General features: G+C 38.5%; 1 long non-coding RNA gene across 1 annotated transcript; it reads right to left on the bottom strand.

Moving 5' to 3' along the window:
- Positions 1-3721: 3721 nt before the first annotated feature.
- Positions 3722-5816, bottom strand: LOC146433113 (uncharacterized). Its single transcript, XR_014853920.1, has 3 exons — positions 5672-5816; positions 4060-4265; positions 3722-3865 (listed from the first exon to the last, which is right to left on the bottom strand). It is a non-coding gene; the product is annotated as an uncharacterized LOC146433113 (long non-coding RNA).
- Positions 5817-7350: the final 1534 nt, after the last annotated feature.

The raw sequence follows: 7350 nt of genomic DNA, 5'->3' as shown, positions 1-7350 counted from the left end.
GAGAAAACAGACTGGAAAATGTACCACTGACATTTTGATAATCTGGGAAGCAGACATCACTTCTTAGGCAAAACATTCGATTATATATTTTTTTCTCTCTAAACTTTATCCTTGGGGAGATTTTAGAAAAATCAGCTGAAGGCTTTTGGCTGCTACATCTTCCTCTTTCCTTGAACATTATCAAAGTCTATGATAAGTTACTTTAGACACAGATAGGCACAGGACAGGAAAGGACCACAAGAATTCTTGGAGTTCATCCCTTCACCCCAAGACCAAAATGATCATTAAATGCCACTTTTTACTAGTCTGTCAATATAATGGTTGGTTCACACTGATGAACTGACCACAAAAAATACTCAACTGCCCTTAAAATGCATCTGTGTGACTACCAAGCTCTCTGTATTCAGCTGGAGACAAATGCTCTGTCAAAAGACTGTAGGGAAATTAAAAATGCAATCTTTTGTTTGGGGTTTTGACTGCTCTGATAGAAATAGCAATAGAGTAATAAATATTACAGCTGTGTAATATTTATGTAATCAAATTACTCATTGCAGGTATAAAAACTTGACAAATCCCCATGAACAACCAAGAAATCTGGGGCAAAGTCAAGAATTCAGTTTGGATCTCACCACATTCAAGGACAGTGATTTCCTCAATGCTAATGTATAAATGAATAATAACAAATCCTGCCTAGGGATGTTTAATTTAAAGATTAATCAGAGTTGTTATAGCTGGAAATGCAACTCTCCGGACAAGCTGTGGTGCCTGTTGTCTGCGATGTGAAAAATACTATGTTTTAAAAAATTTAGTAAACTTCAGCTTCCATTATGTCTTATAAAGTCACAACAGTTAAAGAAAAAAGAGAGAGGGGAGGAAGAAAAAAAGAACAACATTAATCCAGTCAAATGCAGTGATAACTGGAAAATACCTGTTCTCCCTCAGGTTTGTGTTTAAAGTTCATTATGAAGAACATGTGATGATAAAGCAAAGATGGAAAACCCTATCAATAGTAAGACCAAAAGAGAAAAGGGTGGTGAAAATGTAATATCAATATTCTATAAGCATTTAAATAAAAAATATTTGAATACCAACAGAAATTAACTTGAAAGGTTGAATCTTAAAAGTCATTCACATAATAGTGTTCAAAGACTATTAGCCAAGTCATTTTCCAAACACATTTGCACTATGAATGAAAAATTCTTGCCTTAAAAAGAATTAATTGTGTTGCATTGCATGCTTTCATTTTATTTGATAGTCCAGTAGTATGTCTAGTTTTCCCTTTTCTTCCAAAACCGAATTGCTTAAGCAGACACAAGTTAAGCTCAGCTCTTTTGATTAGCAAAAGCTGTTGCCTCCAGTGTTCACTAATTGCTTTCTTGTAATGCAGAGAAGGAAGCATATCTTTTTGCATGTAAGAGTTCTGGCTTAATTAATGCTTGAAGTAAATTTTCAGTATGTTTTCAGAAAATATTATGGAAATAAGGTATTTGCTGTCTATGGAATTAACACATATTTACTATATTGTAGATGGTTTAGACCTAAGAAGGGTTTCTGTAGCACTGTTGACCTAGAACTGAGAGAGACCTTGAAAAGATTTTCTGCATGATGTCACACCTCGAAAAGTGTCTTCAAGAAATGAGGCAAAACAAAATCCCAAACTTTGAAAGTGGAGTCTCAGTAAATGGTTACATTTATGTGCCTAAATTTCTATACAGTAGGTAGGTACTATTTTCCAGCTGCTGAGTGATAACTGTGACAGGCCCATTAGTGAGACAGATCTGTCCTTACCTGCTCTGCCTGCAAGTGCCATCAGCTGCCTTGAGAAAGGGAAAGAGAATTTCTACTTTGAAAACACTCTTTTTTAAGCCTGGATTGATGCAGCAGGGTGAGATTGATTTATTCTCATTTCTTGTTTATTTGCCATCACATTTCAGTAGGAATATTCTGCTGTGTGGGAAGGAAACCCCTCTGAGGTTAGCTGTGAGCTGCTGACCCTGGGAGCAAATGCCTCTGTGCTGAAGAGCCAACTCACACCACAGCTGCCATGGCTCAGTGAGACATCCCACACTGCATGAACCCTTGATGTGCCTTGTTTTGGGGGGTAAATTCTGGATGTGAACCAGAAGGTGTTGAAAGGAGCAGGTCACAGTTCTGATCAACCTGTGAACAAGGACTGGAAAGTGTGCTGCACCTATTTAATAGATACAACATGATAGAGTGTCTGGATTTATCCTGACCACTGGGTATGGAATAGTCTACTGAGTCCTCTGAATCTCAACTCAGAGTTATTAAGTGAGAGGGGACACCTGGCCATAAGAATTTCCCACTGCTTTTTCCTTGCACAAGAAAGAAAAAATGAATACAACACCTCATTGGTTAAATGGCTCATTTGCCAGTAGAACAGGGAATTGTTCTTTCAGTGATTTTAATCTGCTTGAAAAGCATGTGTTCATCCCAGAACCCTTGAGCTCTCTATTTCCTCTTACCCTTCAAATGATATTTCTTGTTAAGGTTTATTTGCTGTTCACCAATAATTTTTCCTTGCATCAGAAAGGATGGCTGTGCTTTACCAAATGGGAAACATTCTTCTCAGAGGGATAACAGCTTTCATTCCCATCTTCTCTTTCAAAACCCAGAGATGGAAATGCAGAATTGCTTTTCCTGAGGGTTGTCTAACAGCACAGCAAGGATGTAAATGAAGAACCACATTTCTTAATTGTTCTGAACATGCTGGCTGCAGCTCCATTTTCTGCTCTGATATCCAAATTACAGTCTTGTAGAAACCAAGTTGTTTTACCATCTCCTCCTCTCCCTGGGCTAAGGAAGATACACCATATTCCAGCAAACTGCTGGACCAGTGCTTCAGACATCAACAAAAAGACTAACAAAAGACACTCCATCCTATTAAGCTATGTTGATTATGCCAACTATCAAGTTTGCCATAATTACTGCATTGCTTCTTTATACAACCCTAATTTGTCTTTTTTGTTGTATTTTTCCTCTTGTACTAGATCACATCTCCTCTACAATGAGTGCCAGCTGCTCCCTCCTGTCTCAGCAGGACAGAACCTGGTCCTCAGTGAGGAACTGGGACTATGAAACTTCAGGAAACAGCATATTTTTAGAGAAAAAAAATGCTTTAAAACAGACAATGGTCTCAGTATAAATGAAGAACTGCCAAATTATACAGTGAGAAAGACTCTAAAAAACCCAAAAAACACTTGAGAGGAATTGAGATGAAGAACCAGAGCCAGCACCCAGATCCTGACCCAAACTCATGTGTCATTGGTAGCTCCTGTCATCACCAGGCTGTGAACAATGAGTGCACAAGACACAGCTGGATTCAGTGGGGCTCTAAAGCCTCTCTGGAACACTCATGGCATGAAAGAAATGGAAAAATCAACATCATTAACAACTGGTTACGGGTTGTAGGTTTATACAGAAAGTCTGCATACACAGGCACATTTTTTTGTCATGTCTTTGACACTTAATATTGGTTTTTATACATCAATAAATCCCCCCTGTATACACATAAAAATCACCAAAATCATTCCAAGAATCTTTAAATAGACTGAAACCTCTGCTGAGCTATTAAGGCAGAAATAACAATGCGAGCTCTTACTTCTGCTAGACAAAGCAAACCATCTGTAAAAAATAGGCACCTTCACTTTATCTGAAGAGATGACAATGAGAGAAAGGAGAAAATGCAACTTGCCTGAGAGCCCAGAGCATGTGCACAGGATGTGGTTAGCCCCATGTGAAGAGAAGACTGCCCAACACTACAGGACATGGGGGCTTCCCTCAGTTTAAATCTACAGGACAAACTGGAAAAATTGTCACATTCCACAGGGACAACACACTTGATCTGTAATACAGAACTATGAAGCATTAAATAAATATTCCAGTTGCAGGGGAAGCAAAAGGCAGTTTGAAAGGTGTATAAACCCCACAGAGATAGAGTCAGGATTTCTCTAAATGCTCCCCCATGAGAGTACAGGAAGGGTCCAGCCCATGGGAACCCTTGGGAATGCTCTTCACACACACTGCCCTGGGACTCACCTGTTTATCCACTAACAGTCTGTGCGTTTCCACAGCAGGCACAACATCAGCCTCTTTATGGAATATAAAACCAGAGAGTCTTCTGGAGCATCTACACACCTGGCTACAGCCCACCTGTCTCTTTGTCCAGAGATGCATGAAGAATAAATGACAGATTTAACACAAGGGGTATCAGTGGACAAAGAAATCACTTTCCAGAAAGACTCCTGCAGAAAAAACCTTGCTTATAAAAACCCATTTCAAAAATACACTTCTTGCAAACTTTTTTTGTGTGTGCTCAAGGATGTAGAGCACCTCACCATGTGAAAAAAGTCCTGCAGTGTGTGCATGTATTTACATATATCAAGGTGTGATATCCCAAAGCCCCTGAGTCTGGAGTTCCTGTTCTAATAAACAGAACAAATCCAACATCCCTTAGTGAATCTGTGGCCTCCAACTCCCTTATACAGATGGTCTTGAAAATTCTAGTGCAAAACCGTGATAAAATACAAATGAAAAAGATTTCAAAAAGTTTTTCAAACACTAATACTTAGGCTAAGCAAACCACAGTTACAGTTACAGTTACAGAAATCTGACTTCAAGCCCTCTATTTAGGAAGAAGAGAAGTATAGTTTTGGATTCTGAAAGAATAAGTTATTTATGCAAATTTGCACTGCAGTAATTATTTTTAAATAATGTCATATATTTGTTCTGTATTTACTGCTGCTTACTTCCCTTTAGAGATTCCAGTAATTGAGTTATTATTGTAAAATAGACCTTTAACTTTTTTGGCTTATTCTAAAATAGGTGTCTGAATGACAGAAGAATGTGATTATGTTGGTAGAATACACTTTTCTGCCTCCCCAAAGCAATGATTTCTACTGCTAGCAGAGACTAAATAAATTAGATGGAAGGATAGAGAGTGCTTACACCTGTTGTAACTAATTTCCAAGTAAGCTTCATGTAAGAAGTTGGGTTTCCAGGGAAATGAGCAACCTACCACAACACAAGGTCATTTTTCTTATTTCAGATGGAATGTTTGCAAAGTAGCTATAAATACAAATTAAGTGACAAAATAAATATAAATACATCTGTGCATGTTATTTTAGGATCCAATGAAATTCAATAGCTCAGATTGTACTCAACACAGGCAATATTTCAGTAAAGGAAGTAAACTTAAAGCTTCCTGTGTGCAGAATTGCTCTCATCTAAAAGTCTCCCATTCCAAGCAGAGACTGTAGAACAAGTTACATCTCAAGAGATACTTACTGATGTGGTAAATGCTCCTGCACAAAGCCCCATTTTCAATCAGAAGCAGCAATAATTTCATGAATATACTACAGGTATGCACAGCCTTGCATTTCCCTCAGTGTCACCAAGGACCATCCAAAACCAGATATCTCTTTATAAGATATAAAGACTATCTTGGCCCACCATTTACTAAGCCATTCAGAGGAACAAGACAGCAGAAATTCATAGGGGGAGGAAAATACAGCTGTTCAGGAAAGGAAATAAAGGCAGAGATTCCACCTCTGGTAAGAAAATACCTAGCAGGGGACTTCAAAATAATAGAGAATACAATATACTCAATCTGTGAATAGGATGAGTACTGTTTAAGAAGTATTTGCATGACCTGAACAAAGTTAGATGCTCGAGATCTCTGCACTACCTTTGGCAAGAGGGGAGAATTTCCAGGAGTGAACAGGTAAGTTGGTACCAGGAAAGGGGAAAAAATTCTTGAAAGCCAAATGTAGCTTATCTTCTCCTAAAAGACATCAGACATCATGGCCTGAAAGCAAAAACTGTGCATGTAACCTGTCCCATCAGCCTTCCCTGGCCCCAGCAGCTGTGTGTTCCTGGATTTACCACGTCAGCAGCAGCAATAACTCTCCTTTAAAAAGTCTCCGTGGAACATTTTAATTAGTTTGGTCTTATGGCTCGTCTAAAATGCTTCTGATAGCACAGTGTACACTAAAGCAGTGTTATGAATGCCTAAAAATATAAAATCTAATTATGGGAGCTGTGCAACCAGAGTAATGAGAAGTGAGTGTGACTGATAAGAAGTGAGACAGGCTAACAAGCTGAACCACTGTAGTTCAAAGGAAAACAGAGGTCTGAAGGAAGCACCTGTGGTATTGCTTGGGGGAAGATATGTGGACTAGGAAATATGAATATACAGCATTTAAAAAGATATGGTACGAACTGGATACACAACATTAATTATTAGAGCAGATAGTTAGCATGTGGGTAAAGTAAATTGATAATAAGGATGTATAAGAGTGAAGGTGATTGCTAAGAAAAACACAGCTGATGTAGTGAATGAGAAATTACCTGCTGTAGATAAGAGAAAGCTGTGACTGCAATAGTTTGCATTCATGCTGCTGGACAGGCAGAACTCACTGAAGGCTACAATCTGCTCCTTCTAACCTTGGATTGTTTCTATGTGATTAAAATAAATAAGCAAAGGGACTCTTTCCTGTGTACACACAGCACCAGGGGAAAGGAACGAGACGTGGATGATGCTTGATGACATTTCCTTTACACAGGTTTTCCAAGTTTCATTAACAATAATGTGTTTTCCTGTTCTTGCTGGTCTCCCAAAATGTTTCTCACAAATTATATAATCAAGTAATAATCAGTCCATTTATATTTCTTTTTAACTCTCAGGTTGTAATGATGAAGATCTTAACCTTACCAAGTATCAAAGCTGTAGAGACATTCCTATTTAACAATATTCAGTAACTTACTTTCTTACCCTGCTGCCTCCACACTAGTATTTTTAGCTCATTGCTGATTTTCCAATCTGTCTAAGCTGTCATTCAAGACATGGGGAATACCAGAAATGGTGCATTTGGATTTGACAGTACCACAGACTGTTTTTTAAAAATAACCAAGGAAAAGACTTTACGGCATTGTTTGAAAATATTAAATTTCCATAGGGGTCAATAGAGGTTCTTCCCGTATGCAATTTATTCACTAACATGGCTTTTATGAGACTCTTCACCTTCCTGGTTAATAGAAAATCTGTACTTGCCATGGCAACCCCTATATCAGATGGCTCTACAGTAATACTCTGGAAATATACCATAGATTTTTTCAGTCTTCATAATCGACCTGGTCATAAATGTCACAGTAACTTGTCATTAAACTTTCCCCTCTAGCAACTCTAGTAGTTGTTTGATCCTTGCTGCCTCTCTGTCACACTCTTCCCTGGGCACAGCTGCATTGTTCTGCATGCAGCCTCTTCCCCAGCCTGTCACTTGTGTCACTCAATGACACCTGATGGGGAGCTGATGGCAACAGGAGCTGATG

Source organism: Lichenostomus cassidix, chromosome 9 (genome assembly GCF_008360975.1).
Source record: "Lichenostomus cassidix isolate B80296 chromosome 9, HeHo_3.0, whole genome shotgun sequence".
In the NCBI taxonomy this organism is placed as follows: Eukaryota; Metazoa; Chordata; class Aves; order Passeriformes; family Meliphagidae; genus Lichenostomus; species Lichenostomus cassidix.
The sequence above is the reverse complement of the archived record's forward strand: the minus strand, read 5'-3'. Positions and strand labels throughout refer to the sequence as shown.